The sequence below is a fragment of the Rana temporaria genome, chromosome 5 (assembly GCF_905171775.1).
Source record: "Rana temporaria chromosome 5, aRanTem1.1, whole genome shotgun sequence".
NCBI lineage: Eukaryota > Metazoa > Chordata > Amphibia > Anura > Ranidae > Rana > Rana temporaria.
In genome coordinates, this window is record NC_053493.1 from 22,037,862 (window position 1) to 22,059,209 (window position 21,348).

Sequence of the window (21,348 nt, forward strand, 5' to 3'; positions counted from 1 at the left end):
AGGCCACCCCCCCTACAGTTAGAACACACCCAGGGACATACTTAACCCCTTCCCCGCCCCCTAGTGTTAACCCCTTCCCTGCCAGTGGCATTTTTATGGAAATCCAATGCTTTTTTATAGCACTGATCGCTATAAAAATGCCAATGGTCCCAAAAATGTGTCAAAAGTGTCCGCCATAATGTCGCAGTACCGAAAAAAAAATCGCTGATCGCCGCCATTACTAGTAAAAAAAAAAATATTAATAAAAATGCCATAAAAATAACCCCTATTTTGTAAACGCTACAACTTTTGCGCAAACCGATCAATAAACGCTTATTGCTTTTTTTTTTTTTTTTTTACGAAAAATAGGTAGAAGAATACGTATCGGCCTAAACTGAGGAAAAAAAAAGTTTTTTTTTATATATTTTTGGGGGATATTTATTATAGCAAAAAGTAAAAAATATTATTTTTTTTCAAAATTGTCGCTCTTTTTTTGTTTATAGAGCAAAAAATAAAAACCGCAGAGGTGATCAAATACCACCAAACGAAAGCTCTATTTGTGGGGAAAAAAGGACGCCAATTTTGTTTGGGAGCCACGTCGCGCGACCGCGCAATTGTCAGTTAAAGCGACGCAGTGCCGAAATCGCAAAAAGTGCTCTGGTCTTTGACCAGCAATATCTTCCGGGGGTTAAGTGGTTAAATAGGACCACAGATGGTTTTCTGCTGAAGAAGGTAATAGTAGACACAATGCAGGTTTTGAACTTTTTTTTTTTTTTTTAAACGACTGACGGGTCCTCTTTAATGGTTTCTCATGTGATCCAGATTCCTGAGCTGTAATAAATCAAACAAGCTGAAGTCATTTTATTCAAATCCACTACGAGAAACTGGTTTCTTTTTACTCTTTCATCATCTGAGATATATTTCTGTGCATCAAGATAGAAAGCCTATTAATTAGTTGTAGAGGGGATTCTATCATTCCTCACCCAGAGAAATCTCCTGACATAAAAGATATTTATGGTCTTGCCTGATAGCAGAACAAGATATTAATAGTAATACTGATGAATCTTCAAACTCCCTGAATTAATGTATGCTAAACTTTAAACTATCACTAGATATCAAGAGTCCAACAAAATAATAATAATTGTAGCGGTACCCCAGTAGGGGCCTGCTAAGTGATGTGGCCCTCCTGTCACCCTGCCGGGTCCGGCATTCACTTCCCAGACACTCCAAGACAATGAACAGTCCATGTGCTTGTTTTTGGTATTTTAGGTGGAATAGAACTTGGATGAGTAGAGGATTTTATGGGATGCCCAATGGAAAACAATTGATTGCTTATGTAGCAATCGATTATTGGGACAGCTATATAAACTCAGGGCCAGATACGTTACACCGCCGCAAGTTTTCATCGCAAGTGCCTGATTCACAGAGCACTTGCAATGAAAACCTACGCTGGCGGCCTCCGGCGTAAGGCGGGGTAATTTAAATGGGCGTGTGCCATTTAAATTAGGCGCGCTCCCGCGCCGGACCTACTGCGCATGCTCCCATTCAAAATTCCCGCCGTGCTTTGCGCGCCGTGACGTCATTTTTTTCGAACGGCGACGTGCGTAGCGTACTTCCGTATTCCCGGACGTGTTACGCAAACGACGTTAAATTTTTAATTTCGACGCGGGAACGACGGCCATACTTTAAACAGCAATACGTTTGCTGTGTAAAGTTAGGGCAGGTCAAACGACGACTAACTTTGCGACGGGAAACTAGACTAGCGGCGACGTAGCAAACGCGAAAATCCGTCGGGAATCGCCGTAACTCCTAATTTGCATACCCGACGCTGGTTTACGACGCGAACTCCCCCCAGCGGCGGCCGCGGTATTGCATCCTAAGATCCGACAGTGTAAAACAATTACACCTGTCGGATCTTCTGGCTATCTATGCGTAACTGATTCTATGAATCAGTCGCATAGATAGAAACAGAGATACGACGGCGTATCAGCAGATACGCCGTCGTATCTCTTTGGTGAATCTGGCCCTCAGTTACTCCAGTTTCCTCCAGCACATCTTTTGCTTGCACACTGTTACTCTCTCCAGCACATCTCTTACTTCTCAAGCACAGCTACCACATGTTTAGGCCTCACACTGACTCAGCCAAGCCCTAGCAACTGCCCTTTGCAGGCAGGGGCCGCAGGCCCCTATAGTGTAGATGAAAAAGTCTTGTTAGTGCTAGCTCTCCTTCTGGTGGACTACTGCTCCCAGTCAGTCCTCTTCAGGCCCTACCAGCCCTCTTGGCTGCAGCTGCCCAACTTCACTGCTGGTGACATTGCAATCCTCCCTACTGGCTTCATACCCAGCTCTGTTTCCTCTCAGTCCTCTCTGGCATGCCTCTCCAGTGCTACAGACTGTCCATGTCACTCACCAGCCCTCCAGGCTGCAACCTGTGGTTCCCTCCTGAAGACTTGCCTGGCAGCACTAGCTCCTGCTGCAGGGCCATCTTAATAGCATCATGGGCCCCTGGGCAAGGTAATGCTCTGGGGCCCCTATAATGATGGCAGTGCGGGTAAACAGACATCAAGTAGGTAGGAGGCAGACTGCCTCCCCTGTGTATCTATCACTCTCAGTGCCATCATGGGGCCCCTAATTTCGGGGCAGCGTGAGCTCAAGAACCAGCTGCTTTGGGGAAAGTGCAGGGACCTCCCATGCAGCAGTGCCCAGGTGTGCCCTCTCATTAAGACAGCCATGTCCTGCTGTCCTCTCTGACTCCCCCTGTGCCCCCTGTTCGGATCTTTTATGAGTTCTTGAAAGGGCTCCGCCCTGCACAGTGTCCCAGGCTCAAGATCACCCCCCCCCCCCCACCAGACTGGGGATCTCCCTCAAAGGCCCCAACAGCCTAGTACTCCATCCTCAGTTCTTCTACCCGATAACTCCTCCCCCAGCTTGGCTGACTCCAGGTATTTAAAGGAGGCATCCTAGTTGGGGATTGGTCAAGGCTCTCAGACACCGCAGACAGCCACAGAAGTCTTTAGATAAAGTCTCGTACATCTCAAACTCTCACCTTCCATTCATATTTCATAACTCCTACCATACTGTCGTTACCCACCTAAAAAGTGGCTACACTAATGTAGCAGATACTACTCGGTTACACTCTAAAATATGCCCATATTATAAAAACTAGTCACATGTGACCTCCTATGAGAAAGTTACATCATAAATCTGTCATATTTGATGTTTAAAAAAATCTTAAATCTTAATTTCATGCTGCTAAATAATATGCTGGTATTCAAATGTGACACCTTGGAAATATAGATACTGTATATTCAGGATAGTTAGCACACCTACAACACACCCCTCAGTCCCTTTGATTGGGTGGAGATAGCTCTGCAACACACTGTCCTTTGAATAAGTATAGGGGACTACAGCAGCAGCAAGCTCTCATTATACCACTAAAATTAATAAAGATTACTGAAAGTCATGTTAAGAGGGCCAGTGGCTCCTGCAACATCAGATTGGGTGACATTATGTTAATTAAAGCGGAAGTAAACCCATCCATAAAACCATTTCATTTCCGTCACAGGCCGGAAATGTAACACTCCCATTGGTTGCACTCTCAACCAAACTGTCAAACCATCTAATGGCTGGTGTCTAAACTAATCACATGTGCAGCATTATGGCAGTAGATTAAACAGAGGCAAAGATGTCATCTTCTATTTACTTACACCCAAGGCATAGTTGATATTTTGGACCATGTTTAATGGAACACCCATATTTAAGATTTGGGACACTTTTCTGCTTAGTTGCTATGGCTCTGACAAAATAAAGAAATCTTGCCGTATCGAAAAAGGTAAAAAGCATCTTCAAAGCAAATTTGGATGGGAGAATGTACCTATAAAAACTAGGTAGCTACTTCCCCAAAAAAACGTTATGTGCCAAATTTGGTAGAGGAAGAGGGGGAAGGACATGAAGCGGAACTTCCCGTTGAGGGTGAATTTCCATATTAAAGCGGTGGTTCACCCATAAAAACGACTTTCCCCTATTACACTGCCCCCCCCCCCGCATTACAATACGATTATGCCTTTAATTTTTTTTTTGCTGCTGTACATACCTGGGTACAGCTATTCACCCGTGTCCTCCGGGTTGCGAGTCCCGCGGGAGTGGGCGTTCCTAACATGGCGGTGATTGACGTTTTGACTAAAAAACAAGCTCCCCCCGTCGCGTAAGCAGCGTCACGATTGGCGGAAGGAGCCGAACGGCGAGTCAGCGCTATACTGCGCCTGCGCATCCCCGTTCGGCTCCTTTCGCCAGTCGTGACGCGGCTTACGCGATGGGGGGGAGCTCATTTTTTAGTCAAAACGTCAATCACTGCCATGTTAGGAACGCCCACTCCCGCGGGACTCGCAACTCGGAGGACACAGGTGAATAGCTGTACCCAGGTATGTACAGCAGCAAAAAAAAAAATTCAAGGCATAATCGTATTGTAATGCGGGGGGGGCAGTGTAATAGGGGAAAGTCGTTTTTATGGGTGAACCACCGCTTTAAGGAACCCTTATCTATAGTGGGTACAAAGTGAGTCACAGAGGAGCCATAGAGGTTAACAGAACAGGCACACTCTGACCTCTGTTGAACAAGTTTTGCAATAGACTCATATAGACCCAAAGTGCAGGGTCTAAGCACTAGCTGGTCTTCACCAGAAGTCCTGAAAGTTGTGATGGGTTTTACTGCATTCTAGTACCAGGGCACACTTCTAAGGATTGTGCCCCCAGGAGATAAGCAATCTGGGGTCCAGTAGCAGATGAAGCAGGTAGGGACCAAGCAGAAGCGTAGTCGGTAAACAAACCAGTGATTGGTAACATGTGGTTGCAGGTTGGGATCAAGCAGAAGCGTAGTCGAAGGACAAACCAAAAATTGGTAACAAGTGGTAATGAAGATATAGACAGCACCAGGAGGGTAAGGACAAGATATTGGCAAGGGAAGAGCACAATAATCTGGCAAACAGGAAGTGGAAAGGCATGACTTCAATAGGAAGTTCATGGGTAGAGCAAAGAGTTCAAGGTTTCTAGCGAAAGGTTTCCTTCAATGTAAACTCTGTGACAATGGGACAACATAGGAGAACATTTGGGAGTCAGGGACAGACCGTTGTCACCCTGCAATAGGGAGTGCCTTAACAAGACCTTCCTAGCAGGATCGCAAAATAAAATATTTCCATATTTTAAAAAAATCTACAGACAGAAAGGAGACTTTTGAAATGACAACAAAAAATGATCCCTTTGCGGTGGGGCTGTGCTTGTACTGCAAGAGTTAATTGCTCATTTATGTCCAGGGGAACAATAAAAGGAGATATACTTACCTGATCCTCCATTCCTCCCCACAGCTAGACAGGTCCTATCAGCCTATACACCCCCACTCTCCACCGGTCTAGGGTCCTGATGTCATTAAAACCAGAGCAGGATCCATAGCCCTGCTCTGGACGTGAGAAACCGTCCACCGCTAGATTGTGGACTGCTAGGGTGCGGTGGATCAGGTAAGTAGAACTGTTCCTCTTTTTTCCTAGACCAGTGATGGCGAACCTTGGCACCCCAGATGTTTTGGAACTACATTTCCCATGATGCTCGTGCACTCTACAGTGTAGTTGTGGGAAATGTAGTTCCAAAACATCTGGGGTGCCAAGGTTCGCCATCACTGCCGTAGACCAATGGTCTCTAAACTTTCTAAACTAAGGGCCAGTTTACTGTGCTTCAGACTTTAGGGGGGCTGGATTGTGGCCATCGGGAGTAGAAAATGTACCAACATCAGTGGCAGCAAACATTACCCCATCTTTGGTGTCAGTGAGAGGAATTGTGCCCCATCGTCCCTGTCCTTGGGAGGAACTGTGCCCCATCATTTGTGGGTATGGAGTTGGGTGTATGGGATTGTACTGTGTTTTTTATTTTGTTTGTTTATTTTTTGTGGTTGAACTGGATGGACTTGTGTCTTTTTTCAGCCTGACTAACTATGTAACTATGTAACTATGTTATTGGGCCCCATTGTTGGTGTCATTGGGAGGTACTGTGCCCCATCGTTGGGGTCATTGGTATAAATTGTTCCCAATCATTGGTGTCCTTGGGAAGAATTGTGCTTCATTGTTGGTGTCATTGGATGAAATAGTGCCACAAGGGCCAGATAAAAACAAGAAATGGGCCGCATCTGGCCCCTGGGCCGCAGTTTGGGGGCCACTGCACTAGACAAAACAATCTATTAACCCTTGAACTGTGGGAATAGTCCCACTACAAGGGATCTTTTTTTATCTGCCTAGAGTTGGGCTTTAAAGCTTGTAGTCATTGGGCTTAATTTAATTTGTAATCCCAAATTTAATTTTCTGGCAGCCCAATCACAGTATATAGACATCAGTAAATTTTGTTGAAAGCTGAACTCTGGGAAACAACCCCACTGCAAAGGAGATATTTCAGATTTCCAGTATGTGTTCAGCTGTAACAGCCATTCCGATGACTGTGTAGCCCCGTGTTAAATAAAACAAGTACAGTATGTTTCGAGAAATTCTAGATATTCGCTGCGAAAGCTTTGCGTCTTTCCACCCTTTCAGGCGTTATAACCTGGAGCGTAACTTTTGGGCAATCCCACTTTTTGCATACGCTAATTAAGTTTGTTTACCTAGGCATAATTTCTTCCAATTTTACAGCCATCAATATTTTTGTGTGGAAGTGACAACACAATTTACTGCTTGCTTGCTCCCGGCGTAGCAAAACCGCACGACTTAGGTATAGAGCGCCGGAGCCTTTTATATCTGCGGCTGCTAAGAGCAGGGCTTATACCTGTGAGTAATTTCTAATTAATTTGGGATAATTATGAGTAAAGAAAAAAAAATTGCACATTTTAATTAAGCTTAAAATAATCCAAACTGTCACTTCCTGCTATCTGTGGAATATATTACTTCTACCGTCTGACACTGAAGGCTTCCAGGCTGGAGCACGACAGTTTTATTAATGTAAGGTCTCAGTGATACCGCTGGAACACAACATGCAAAAATAGTATGAATCATTTACATAATGTTTCCAGCTCTGTCATCTCCACTTTGCGTTCAGGATTAATGATAGTGTCGGCACTTTTCTCCCGTATACCCGAGCCAACTGAAAAGTGAGTTTTGCTAAATTCCTGCGGCCATAAATAGCCATCAATTGCAAGCAATGCTACCAATTTTGGGTGTGGCTAGTGCCTATCAGACCTAAGGGCTGAATAATACCTCCAATAGTCGGAGGTGGTCCATGTTGCTCAGGGAGGTTTGGTGGCCCTATGGGGCCAATCCTTTCCTCCATATTGGAGAGGAACTGTGTGGGTAGCCATGCAGCTTATTGAATGAATTGCTGGTTATTTCTCAGGAACTAGTCCCCTAATGTCGAAAATAAGACTACTTGGGCTAGATTCAGATAGATCAGCGGATCTTTAGATCCGAGTGAATCTATCTTATTTACGATCCGCCAGCGCAAGTTCTTGAGGCAAGTGCTGTATTCAGAAAGCACTTGCCTCTAAAGTTGCGCCGGCGGATCGTAAATCCCCCGGGGGAATTCAAATTCCGCGGCTAGGGGGAGTTTACTATTTAAATCAGACGCGTCCCCGCGCTGATCGTACTGCGCATGCCCCACCAGCTAAATTTCCCAATGTGCATTGCTCCAAATGACGTCGCTAGGACATCATTGGTTTCGACGTGTACGTAAATTACATCCATCCGTATTCGCGACCGACTTACGCAAACAACGTAAAAAATTCAAAATTCGACCCGGGAACGACGGCCATACTTAACATAGGATACACCGCATATAGCAGGGGTAACTATCCGCCGAAAAAAGCCGAACGCAAACAACGTAAAAAAAAAAACGGCGGGCGGGCGTTCTTTTCTGAATCGGCGGATCTCCTCAATTGCATATTTGTTGCGTATACAAACGGAAGTGCCACCTAGCGGCCAGCGGGAGAATGCAGCCTAAGATCCGACAGTGTAAGTCACTTACACCTGTCGGATCTTAGGGAGATCTATGCGGAACCTGATTCTATGAATCAGCCGCATAGATCCGACCGTCGGATCTCAGAGATACGACGGCGTATCAGGAGATACGCCGTCGTATCTGAATCTGCCCCCTTGATGCTTATTGAGTGGGCCATGGGTCCCAGAAGCCAAGATTCAAGGTGGGGCCATTGTTTTCTAAAGTGGTTGAAACGACTGTGATCTCTAGCAGTGTCATGTACCATGTTGCCCGTCTCTAACTGTGTTCCCCACCCTGTCCCCAGTCTCCAAACACACCTGTAGCATGTCCCTAGTCTCTGACCTTCTCCACAAACAGGCGGCTCTGTAATTAGGCAAATTAGGCAGTCGCCTAAGGCCTCGCACTCACAGGGGCCTCGCGGCCGCCTTACTTACCCAATGCATTACCCCAGTTTTGAGAGACAGGGGACCTTAACGCTGCTGTGCTCAGGCAGCGTTAAGAGCCCTGACTCAGGAGCGGAGACGCCAGCATCCCTAACAACCAGTGAATATCGGTGACCCCACCCCTTGTGAACTCAATGACTCAGCATGCCCTCAGTCAATGATATCACAAGGGGGTGGGTTCACCAGGTGACATCTCCATCTCCCTTAGTTATTAAAGAGCAGGATCTGGAGGCCGCCTTGTTAAAGGCTTTGAGATTCCGATAAGCCCCCTGCCTGCAGACCCCACAACTGGCCAGGGTTGTGGGGAAAAGGGCTATTGTCCTTGAATTATTTTTCCCATTATGGGCATGAGTGGGGCCCCATGTCAAGTTTCGCCTAAGGCCTCACAAATCCTAGAGCCGCCTCTGTCCACGAGCATGTCCTTCAACTGTAACATGTCTCTCATAGCTCCCAACTGTCCCTGATTTTGAGGGACTGTCCCTGATTTGGAGCAATGTCCCTCTGTCCCTCATTCCTCCTCATTTGTCCCTCATTTTGGTCTGATCTATATAATTGTATATAAAATTCACTTTTTATCTTTCAAAAAGTGTTTCCCAGCGCTAAACCTTTCATTCAAATTCTAAATTACTGCATATGTCAATTTTAAAAGCTAATATAAAGGAATAGTAGTGGTTAAAAAAAGCCCTTGTGGATTCCACTAACCTTTTTTTTTGTTCATTCTCCTTTAAGGGGGTGTGGCAGGGGGCATGTCCTATGCCTACATACGTTTGTTAGTAGGTGTCCCTCATTCCCGTCATAAAATGTTGGGAGGTATGGATTTGTAAAGTGGCTGAAACGACTGTGATCTCTAGCAGTGTCATGTACCATGTTGCCAGTCTCTAACTGTCTTCCCCACCCTGTCCTCAGTCTCCAAACACACCTGTAGCATGTCCCTAGTCTCTGACCTTCTCCACGAGCATGTCCTTAGTTTCTAACCATCAACTGTAACATATCCCCTGTCTCTGACCATTGCCTGTAGTACTCTCCAGTGAGCTTCTCCAGACCCAAACAGACTCCAGGACTTAAGTTTGTGAATAGCCCCCCCACCCAGCTGGGACCTCTGTCTTCTAGATGGAACCCCCCGTAATCCTTTCCCAGGGACAGAGCCCATGCACAGGGGTCTTCTCCAGCAGGGCTGGACCCAGGAACTCACTCTCCAATCTCAGGCCCCCAATATTTATGTTTTTTTTTTTCAGCCATCTACTGGACACCCCCCAGAGCTTGGCTGAATTCCCCATAAATATTCAGGCTGCCCACACTGTTCTCCATTCTTCTATGGTTCTAGAAGTGGTGGTGCGTCCATAAGGGGTGCATGAGCGATGGCCCCTCTCTCCTGCCACCTCTCTATCGTCATAGATAGATTCATGCATTCCATAAATCTATCTATGGTCACCGCTGACACCCACTATTCAGGTGCTCGGCCCCTTTTCGGGCGCCGGCACCTGAATTACAGCGGTGGGGTATTTTTTTGGAAGCGCCTAATAGGCGTCCAAAAGGGTGAACAGCGGGTGCCATGCTGGGAATTTGCAGTTCACTCAGCGTTGTGTTAGGAAAGCAAATGAACTTTCGCTTTCCTAACATTGAACCGCCTCTCAGCCAATCGGGTGCTCTGGGTCTGTTACCTGTCACCTGATTGGCTGAAAAGACAGACGCTGTGATTGGACACCTATTAGGCATCCAATCATAGCAGAGGACTGGAAGAGAGGACGGGAGAAGACATTGAGGAGCGTGGAGGATATTGCAGTGACCCGCTGCCCCACCGAGACAAGGTAAGTGCCGGGCAGGTGGGGGATGCACCCTGGCAGAATTTGATGGGTACAGTAGTGGCAATTGATGGGCACACTGGCAGCAATTGATGGGCACAGTGGCGGCAATTGATGGGCCCACTGGCGGCAATTGATGGGCACACTGGCAGCGATTGACGGGGCACAGTGTCAGCAATTTATGGGCACACTGGCAGCAATTGACAGGGCACAGTGTCGGCAATTGATGGGCACACTGGCAGCAATTGACAGGGCACAGTGTCAGCAATTGATGGGCACAGTGTCAGCAATTAATGGGTACAGTAGCTGCGTTTGATGGCACAGTGGCTGCGTTTGATGGCACAGTGGCTGCATTTGATGGGCACAGTGGCTGCGTTTGATGGGCACAGTGGCTGCGTTTGATGGGTACAGTGGCTGAGTTTGATGGGCACAGTGGCGGCAATTTATGGGCACAGTACTGCGTTTAATGGGCACAGTAACTGCACTTGATGGGCACAGAAGCTGTAATTGATGGGGTTTTGTTTTCAAAAATTGGAGCACCAGCCGCCACTGGGTTCTATAATCCTCTAGAATACAGGGGGAAGTAATCAGGGTAGCAGCCTGTGAAACACTGAGCAGACCAGAATAATCATTCCCTGCTCAAATTTCAGATTACAGAGGCGCTACACTAAATTTACCTCTGCACTAATCTGGGGGGGGGGGGGTGCTACAAGAGTAAAAGTTTCATTAGGTGTTATTAGTTTTGAACCAAAAAGTACCTGTTCCCCAAAAGTAGACGGTACATTCATTCCACAAGGACAGGGGCTGATGTAAATGTCTTAGCATACCCTACAAGGTTCTGAAGAAAATACAGCTTATAATATGGGACATAAGTAAAACATTGGTAAGTAGTGAATGGAAGCTGTTATAGGAAGTCCGCATGCATTTTAGAAACATTTTAAGTCCCCTTCTTAGCTCACAAAAAAGAAAATAGCTGTTGTTCCACGTCTCGAAAATATGCAGCAGCAACAACAAACACTAAAACCCTCCCCGACCACATTCGTACAACAGTCCGAGGTGTTGGGACCCAGGAGATCTGCCAAAATAACCTTTCACACTTGAATTTATACTCATTAAATCTTGTTTAGAGAGAGGGGGGAAAAAATGCTATTTTTGACAGAATCCCAAAATGTATGCATCAAATTTAAAGGAGCCCTTAATATGTTAGTAAAACATCATCACATCGACATATATTTTCTTAAATAGGCTGTAAAAATTGCATTCGGGGGTCCCGAGCGTTTGAAATATCTCCACATGTGTTACTTAAAGGGGGCATTCATGATCTTGTTTCTCAAAAGCACATTTTATAGTGGCGCGCTAAGCTTATTCTGAATACCTGGGCCATAGCATAAGTGTCAAAAAACTCTACATTATTTACCATTCCGCAGATGAATATGTTGATTGTAAAAAAGGGCCCCATTGATTAACGTTCTCCACCGTGTCACGGGATCACAGGTGCCAGGCCGAAATTAATCAAGTAATTACCACTTATGGGATTACCAAATTACTGGTATCATTAATATAGGCCGGGTGGTAAAAACAGCTATTAATGAGCCAACCAAAGGTTCAGGCTACCGCGTTGTGGATTGTGCAAACATGACCCGTTCTATTTTTTAATTCAGTCAGTCTACATGAACAAACCATCACTTATATTGTAGGGTTTCTCAACCAGTGTTCCATGGAATGCTAAGGTTTCTCCAGAGGTTGCTAGGGGTTCCTCGAGCAATTTCTGCCTCTCAAATAAGTTCCTACTGACACCATTGATTATTTTGGCTATCTATAAGGGGGTAATTCTTCCCAATAACCAAAAAGTGTAATGCCTGTACACACAATTGGAATTTCCGATGGCCTAAAATCCGATGGAATTTTTTGTCGGAATTGCGTTCAAGCTGTCTTACATACACACTGTCAGACGAAATTCCGACCGTCCAAAAACACCATGACGAGCCGAGAAAAATAAAGTTCAATGCTTCCGAGTGTAACGCCCTGCTCCTGATGACCAGGCGCTATGTTTAAATTTAGTGTATGTCTGAGCTGATAGTTAGCTCAGACTTTGAGATGATTAAGGCTAAATCAGCCTCTGCTCCGGCTATGGCTGTGTTTGAAGGAATTCCCACTGTTGCCTGTAGATAGCGTTACCACCCTAGGCCAATGTTGGAATACAAGTGATCAGCCGTGTCCAATCACGGCTGATCACAACGTAAACAAGAAGAGCCGTTGATCAGCTTTTCCTCACTCGCGTCTGACAGAGGCGAGTAGAAGAGAGCCGATCGGCTGCTCTCCTGACAGGGGGGGTCTGTGCTGATTGCACAAAGCAAGGTCCATAAAGACATGGGTGAGTGAGTTTGGGGTGGAGGAACTTCAGTTGAAGCTCTTATAGCTGCAAAGGGTGGGCCAACTCAATATTGAACCCTAGGGACTAGAACTGGGATGCCATTAAAGTTCATGTGCGTGTAAAAGCAGGCGCCCCAATACTTTTGACAATATAGTGTATGTATGTGTGTGCATATATATATATATATATATATATATATATATATATATATATATATATATATATATATATATATATATATATATATATATATATATATATATATATATATATATATATATACTGTATATATGTATACATATATAATATGATTTCCCATAGAATAGAATACATAGATTAGATAGATAGATAGATCAATAAATAGATAGATAGATAGATAGATAGATAGATAGATAGATAGATAGATAGATAGATAGATAGATAGATAGATAGATAGATAGATAGACATATATATATACGCACACACATAATTATTTTCTTTTTACTAAAAAATGTGGCGCTCAGCACAAGCCTCATGTCTTGCTGTCATGACTGATGGTATAAAAATGATGACAAATAGAAGATTGAATATCATTGTAGACTGGATATCATTGTAGATGGACTATCATTTAATTATGTGCTTAATGATTTACGAAAATGAATATGCAGTTGCTCATTTGTATATTAATTAGCATTGTGTTTGATAAGTGAAGTGTAAAACAAATATGGAATACCTCATTGGTAATTTGCACAAGGTAATTTTGGAGTCTATCGGTTATGGTAGAGCGAATCCCATGGAGGACCGGCTACATGTGGCCTGGGCAATGATCAGTACTGAGTGAAGCATAGCTGATCAGAACAGGCTCCATGTATACAATAAGAGGGGGTCGCAAGGATGAATACAGGGAGGTATAATGAGGCCTAAAGTAATACTGTCATGGTAGCATACCTCCCAACTGTCCCTGATTTCGAGGGACTGTCCCTGATTTGGAGCAATGTCCCTCTGTCCCTCATTCTCCTCATTTGTCCCTCATTTTGGTCTGATCTATAGAGTTGTATATAAAATGCATTGTTTATCTATCAAGAAGTGTTTCTCAGTGCTGAACCTTTCATCTGATTGCTAAATTGCTGCGTTTGTGAAATCTTTCTGCAATTTGTCTGAAGATGTCAGATTCCTGGCTGTAATGCAGTTCCGCTTAATAGTTAATGAGTCACTGATCTCAAACAAGTATGCAGATCAAAAAATTTGGAGAAAAGTAAAAATGTACGCAAAAAATTTACGCAAAATTTACTGCATGCTTGTTCTGGGTCAGAGACCCAAAGCATTGGATCAAGAGGGCCAACGTGACAGTCAGCCATCTAGCATTTTTGGCAAAGGTCGTATCCGTGTTTTTTTCATAACGCTACCTTTAAAGTGAAAATGTGGTCAGGCTACGGACATTCAAATATTTATATATTCATAACGAGAATAAAGGATATTTAGTAAGAAACCCTCACTGACCTCTGTAGCTGCATTCATGGTGGAGTAATTCATCCTCAAAGGTCATAGTTTCATACATGGTTACATAGTAGGTAAGGTTGAAAAAAGACACAAGTCCAGACAGGTCACAGCAGAAGTACTAAAGTCATTCTCTCAGTAGCTCAGTTAGCTGTACTCTCCACTCCAAGCAGTGACTTGGCAGCCTTTCAGCCTTTTAAGTACTACTGTAAATACAGAACAGGCACATAGAAAGAGCTGAGAGAATGAAGTGATTCTAAGCATATTTTTTTTCTATTTAAAATAACAAACATGTCATACTTACCTGCTCTGTGCAATAGTTTTGAGCAACCCCAATCATCCTCTTCTCAGGGCCCCTGCTGGCTTCTCCCCCTGCAAAGTGCCCCCATAGCAAGTCGCTTACTCAGGAGCTTACTCTGCTTCTATATGGATATAAATGCCTCCTGCATGTATCCTTACCTGTCAAATGTCTCCCCTCTGTCTGTTCTAAGAACTGAAAAACTGCAGATTCTGTGGGTGGGTCTGTTGTCTGGAGCTCAGTGGGTGGAGTTGTGATGTCAGTAGACTCCCCGCCCACCTCTACACTCCCCTTGTCAACATGCATTTTTTCCTATGTATTCCTCATACTGAATTCTGCTATGATCACTAACATCCAATCAAAATCCAGAAAAATAACCACATGACTTCAGAAAAGGAGTGGGGGTGGGAATTCAAAAATAATGCCCGTCTCCAGGCTAGTGCATGAGATATGTAAATAACCTGTCACTCACAGCAAGGGGGCGGAACGGACTAAGGTTTCTCTCTGTAAGTCCGTTTTATTTCACTGAACAATAAAAGAGGATTGCGCAGAGCTGGATTAACTCTGTGTGGCAAGACTGGGCACAGATGATAGGAAATCTTATACCCTACTTTGTAGACATGTGCGTTCCCGTTCGTAACGAATGGATTTTCATACAAATTTGTTAGTATTCGTACATTTGTATCCATTTGAACATCCGAAAAGCTGAAAGAACCAAAATATGAAAATTACGGAATTACGAATAAGCAAAGTAACGAACAAGCGAAAATACGAACGTATGATTGGACAATCTTACTAACATACGAAACACCGAAAAATCAAAAGAACGAAAATGACATCTATAACGAACGATTTGCATTCTGTATTTTAAATTCTTTGTCTGTTCGTAGTTTCATTTGTATGTTCGTATTTTCATCTGTGTGTTTTGTAAATCTGTTTCTTTGTCTGTTCGTAAATTTGTGTACTTGTATCGTTCTTTCGAATGGGCACTGGGCAGTGTAGTTAGTGAGTGATTACAAATAGCCAGATTCAGAAAGAGTTAAGCCGGCATATCAGTAGATACGCCGTCGTAACTCTGAATCTAAGCCGTCGTATATTTAAGGGTATTCTCAAAATGAGATACACTTAAATCTAGCTAAGATACGACGGCCTGCGCCGTCGTATCTTAGCTTTCTACTTAGGCCGGCCGCTAGAGGCGTGAACGCTGATTTACGCCTAGAATGCGTAAATCAGCGAGATACGCCTATTCACGAACATACGCTTGCCTGTCGCAGTAAAGATACGCTATTTACGTAAGGCATTTTCAGGGGTAAAGTTAGTCCAACAAAAAGCTGGCCTAGCCAATGTTAAGTATGGACGTTGGTCCCGCGTCGAATTTTGAAATTTTTACGTCGTTTGCGTAAGTCGTCCGTGAATGGGGCTGGACGTAATTTACTTTCACGTCGAAACCAATAAGTCTTTGCAGCGTAATTTGGAGCATGCGCACTGGGATATGTCCACGGACGGCGCATGCGCCGTTCGTAAAAAACGTCAATCACGTCGGGTCACGATTCATTTGCATAAAACACGCCCACCTCTTCACAATTTGAATTAGTGCTTAGGCCAGCACATTTACGCTACGCCGCCGTAACTTAGGACGCAATTGCTTTGTGAATACAGCACTTGCCTCTCTAACTTACGGCGGCGTAGCGTAAATACGATACGCTACGCCGGCTCAAACATACGCCGCCCTACGTGAATCTAGCTAATAATATCTTAGCCAATCAGCTTATCTCTTTTGTGCTGAGTCACATTGTACAGTGTAAAGCCTCGTACACACGATCGGACTTCAAACACACTTTTCCGTGGATTTTTGTCTGAAGGGAGTTGGCCGGACTTTTGAAACCGACAAAGTTTTCCGATAGCGCGTACACACGGTTGTATTTTTTGGAAAACTCTCATTTTGACGTTTGTTGGCAAAAAGTCAGATCGTGTGTACGGGGGTTAATAGAAAGTATATCTTAATATGGATTAGCCGTGTGTTGCTATGTATTTACGAAAGTACAAAATTACGAATCCATTAAACGAAAATTATTATCTAAGAAAATTACGAATTTCGAATCAACGAAAATAATTTAGACAGAATTACGAATCATTCAGTATAAACGAAAATAAAACTTACGAAAATACGAACGGGTCCGAATAGGAAAACTTACGAAATTACGAATCTACGGAACGAGACAAAACGGAACAAAAAAATACGAACATTTTTGTTGTGCACATGTCTAAGTTTACAACCGTAATCCATCAGCCAAATTTTTCCTCTGCATGGTTTGTATAATTTTCATTTTTTTTTTTTTTGTGAGGGGTCCACCTATGAGGAGTTTGCCCTGGGATCACCAACAACTTAAAAATGACACTATTTCCAACACATAGAGACACACACATATGCATGTATGGCAACTCCTGTGAAGAACAAACTATCTCCATCGGCCAAATACCATAATTACGAATCATTCAGTATAAACAAAAATAAAACTGTTACGAAAATACGAACGAGTCCGAATAGGAAAACTTGCGTCTTACGAAATACGTACGGGTCCGAATAGGAAAACTTGCGTCTTAAGAAATACGAACGGGTCCGAATAGGAAAACTTGCGTCTTACGAAATACGAACAGGTCCGAATAGGAAAACTTGCGTCTTAAGAAATACGAACGGGTCCGAATAGAAAAACTTGCGTCTTCCGAAATACGAACGAGTCCGAATAGGAAAACTTGCGTCTTATGAAATACGAACGGGTCCGAATAGGAAAACTTGCGTCTTACGAAATACGAACGGGTCCGAATAGGAAAACTTGCGTCTTACGAAATACGAACGGGTCCGAATAGGAAAACTTGCGTCTTACGAAATACGAACGGGTCCGAATAGGAAAACTTGCTGTCAGAACCGTTAAGGTAAGTACTCACCGAGGCCGAGATGCCGAGGGCGGCTACCTTTGCGACTCTGTGCACCTCACCCCCTGGAGGTGGAGACAGCGAGGAGGGGCACAAAGAGGCACCGGCTGCCTGCAGCGGGAGGTCACTTGAAGGTAAGTCACGGAAGATGCGATCTGGAAACTCCGGTGAGGCTGAAGCAGGTAGAAGCAGCAATGCAGGAACAAATAGAGTCCACGGGGCTGAGAGCCCGCTCAGGGCGGAACAAAAGCAGAATCAGAAGACAAGCCAGGTGATCAGGGATTCCGGAAGGTAGAGAGTCCAATGAAACAGAGCCGGTGGTCAAGGAGTGGAGACGTAAGCAGATCCGATAAGCAGGCCAGGGGTCAAGTGCAGGAGAAGGCAGAGAATAGTCAAAGTCCAATCCGGGTCAAACAGGTCAAGGTATTCAGGTTTCAAGGTTCCTTCAACAGGGTAAAGCTGACAACAAACCAGCAATTAGCAAGGAGGAAGGAGCTGGCTTAAATAGGCCGCTCAGGCCACTGATTGGTCCACAGTAGTACAGGTTCAGAACCAGGCTCCAACGGACAGCAAGCAGAATAACACTGAGCAGTGGCTCAGAGGCAAAGAGCTGGACCTGTAATGGAGAGGTCCTAGGTTCGATTCCACCCAGAGCCAACTGGGGAATGTGACCGTGAAAGGCCAGTGCCCTGACACTTGCGTCTTACGAAATATGAGCGGGTCCGAATAGGAAAACTTGAGAATTACGAATCTACGGAACGAGACGAAACGGAACAAAAAAATACGAAATTTTTGTTGTGCACATGTCTACTACTTTGTGACATAAAAAAAAAAACATCGGGTTTACATAAAGTAAACAATGCAATACTTTCACTAGCCTGGGCCTGAGCTCTAAAAGCATTGGAGAAAAAATAGGCGGTAAGGGGTTATATTCGCAAAGTTGCCTGATATCCCTGCATATATTAAAAGAGCTAATGTGCTGTAAAAGTACTTTTTATCCTTTAAAGTTGAAGTCAGTAGCGACTGGTGATCCTTTTATTCCAATACCTTTTCTAGAAAATGACAATTTTCCAAAAAAAAAGATGAAAGCTCCATTTTCTGTTTTAATGATTACCCTATGTATGACATACTTTCTTATTCAATACGGCTAATATATGGCACAGAAAAAAAAAAGAAAAATGAGAGATATCCATTTTTACATTGCAAATGTCAGCTATGCACTTTAAAAAGAAATATATTTTGCAGCCTCTAACAAAGTGGCATCTCGTCCCCGCGAAGAGCCTTTTCCACGGCGGCCCACGATACCTCTGACAACTGATATTTAATAAATGACGGATCATGGATTACTTGTAGTTTCATCAAGAAAAATGTCTCCTAATACTTTTGAATAACGTTATCGCCTCTCCAGCCCATCGGCAACGCGTAACCTTTTTATTACGTGATTAGGCACATCGATTATGGTGCCAACCATGGATCTTAAAGTCGCAGGGAAAATGCCAGTTTGATAATCACTTTCAATTAGCTCTGAGCTAAGTAGACACTCATAAAATGTCTTCCTTCTTTAATTTTGAATTAGGAAACGTTGTCGACCTAATCTTTTTGGAGCGCGTATAATTTAAGGTAGTTTACGGGAAAGTAAATCAAAGCTCGTGTCGTTGTCCTAATCTTTCACACCAGTGATCTTATTACTGCCTCATTAGCTGATGAGACATTTTTGGTGGCCTTTGAGGAGGGCTAACCTTTCTAGGTTGGGTACGTGTCCATTAGATAGTATATAAAGTAATACAAGTCAACTTATTTGAATATGTATGTAAACCCAATCACTAGAACCTGGAATAAGCTTTAATATGGTAATGTTATTTCAAAAAGTTGTTTCAAGCATTTCAAATCTGCTGATTTTATTTAAATAATCCCTGGTGATCCTGCTATGAAGGTCTTTGTTCGGGTATTTTCCAACTCCTGTGTACCCCCTGAAGCTTTTCCCCATGATTAAGCTCCAAGTGGCGGAGCGAAACAAGTTGGGGGGGTGTGGCCTGCCTGGAGTCCGAACTGAGGCTACCATTCATCTCCCTTAAAGGGGTTATAAAGACAAAAATATTTTCCACTTAAATTAAAGTCTGACAGTAGCTAATAAAGTAAAAAGTAATGTTTTGCATTATAACTAGTTTGTTACCTGTTGAAATGGAGATGTTTTATTCACCTCCGTCACTCCTGAATCATTATTCTCACTGACTTCCTGGTTTGCGGTGCGCATTCATTCTCCTGACACCGTCAATGTTTTTATACATTTAAAAATTCAATGAAGATTACACCTAGGAATTTTAAAGCACATTAAACATGCATAGTCTACTGCTGACACCATTAGAAAACCTACCTTGAGAATTGCCATCGCTGTAGGGCATGTAGACAGATGCCAATAAGTGGCGCAAGGTAAAAAACATTCTGTGTGCACCAGCCCCTCCCTAGCTCCTCCCAATGTATACCTGTGCCCCCTCTCAATCCACTAATGTCCACGAGAGCCTTGCCTTTCCGTGGACTCGCACTCCTGATTGGCTATTGGCAGCCGTGTGCGCCATTGGCTCCCGCTGCTGTCAATCACAGCCAGTGAGCCAGTCAGGAGGAGATGGAGGGGGCGTGGTGTGTGAATGGACACGCAGAGTAGCGGCTCGGGTGCCCCCATAGCAAGCTGCTGGCTGTGGGGGCACCCAACAGGAGGCAGGATCCAGGAACGCCAGTGTGGGACCCAAGTAAAGGAGGATCCAGGCCACTTTTGTGCAAAACCACTGCACAGAGCAGGTAAGTATGACATGTTTATTATTTTCATGCAAATAAAAATGAAAGTTTTACAATGACTTTAACGCAAGTTGGGCTTCATAGGAAGCCTATTTTTATTAATGGATACAAGGCTTCTTCTGATTGGGGGAGAGGGGGTGGACGATGTCACGATCTTCACCTTGGCCAATCCGAGGAAACCTTCTTTAATAAGCACTCAGAAGCATGTAGCTGGAAGCTGGACTTGATATTGTTCTAGTGGCAGACAGGAAGTTGCTGCATTATTGCTGGAAAACAGTGCTGTATATTGTGTGTAGCTGATTCTACATACTGTTCTTACATCGCTTTCAGCGGCCGCATCAATTAGTAAAGGAAATGGTTTGTTTGGACCAGCTTAGCCCAAACAAACCATTTTAAGTATTGAAAGTAAACTTGGAGTTAGGCTTTAAAATCTACAAAGGCCTAGGATTCTTGAAGCTCAGGTGGTTCTATAATGCACAAATTGGGCCACATCTGAAATGGTTGAGCTGCAGACAGAACAGGGGCCCCAACCATTCCCAGTGCTAAAATAAAACATGTTTTTGCTTTACATACACTTTGAAAATATCATTACTGACTCTACTACTCTTTTATTACTTTTCTAGATCAAGATCACTCACAAAAACCAAGCCCCCATGCTGATGGGACCTCCTCCGAGGAACAGCCTCTTCACCTCTTTCATCAAAGGAACAATGAACAGGAGCAAAGAATGAATATTTGCTAAAATCTGTACACAGGGAAGACAATAGTATCATGACCTATGTCCGTGGGCTTCTTAAATACCAGTACTTTAAATAATGGGATTGATTTTAGTTTTTTAGTTTTTTTTACTTTATCGGTAAATTATAATTTAATTTATTGTAGTTTTTTTTTTTTTTTAAGTTGTTAAGCATGTGCGGTCAGTGTTAATTTATATACAACAACATGACAGCCTTTGAATCTGCATGCATTTTAATCAGTAACACATTTGAATGCTAAATCGTACCAATCCACGGTGCACCCTAGACGTGGTGCAAGTTTAACCCTGTATAGTTTATAGAGGATCTTTCATTGAGATATGTTACATTGTTACAACATGAATTTTCTCCACTCTTGTGCTCTGTGTCTGCCAATGGTGCAGATTTTAGCAGAAGCACAAGGGAAACAAATAATATATATGTTTAAGCTGTTGCTGATAAAAAAAAAAAAAGAAGTTGGAACATTGTCTTTAAAACAAAAATGTCTTCTAATTAGGAACTATACTTTCCGGGGGAAAATAAAACATTTTAA

At 43.6% G+C, this 21,348-nt stretch overlaps 1 long non-coding RNA gene across 1 annotated transcript in view; it reads left to right on the forward strand.

The window, feature by feature from the left end:
• LOC120939568 overlaps positions 1 to 20,823 on the forward strand; it is a 40,284-nt gene extending 19,461 nt beyond the window's left edge. The window contains exon 3 of the long non-coding RNA XR_005749269.1: positions 20,685 to 20,823. This is a non-coding gene — a long non-coding RNA (uncharacterized LOC120939568). The remainder of the gene's footprint in view (positions 1 to 20,684) is intronic.
• Positions 20,824 to 21,348: the final 525 nt, after the last annotated feature.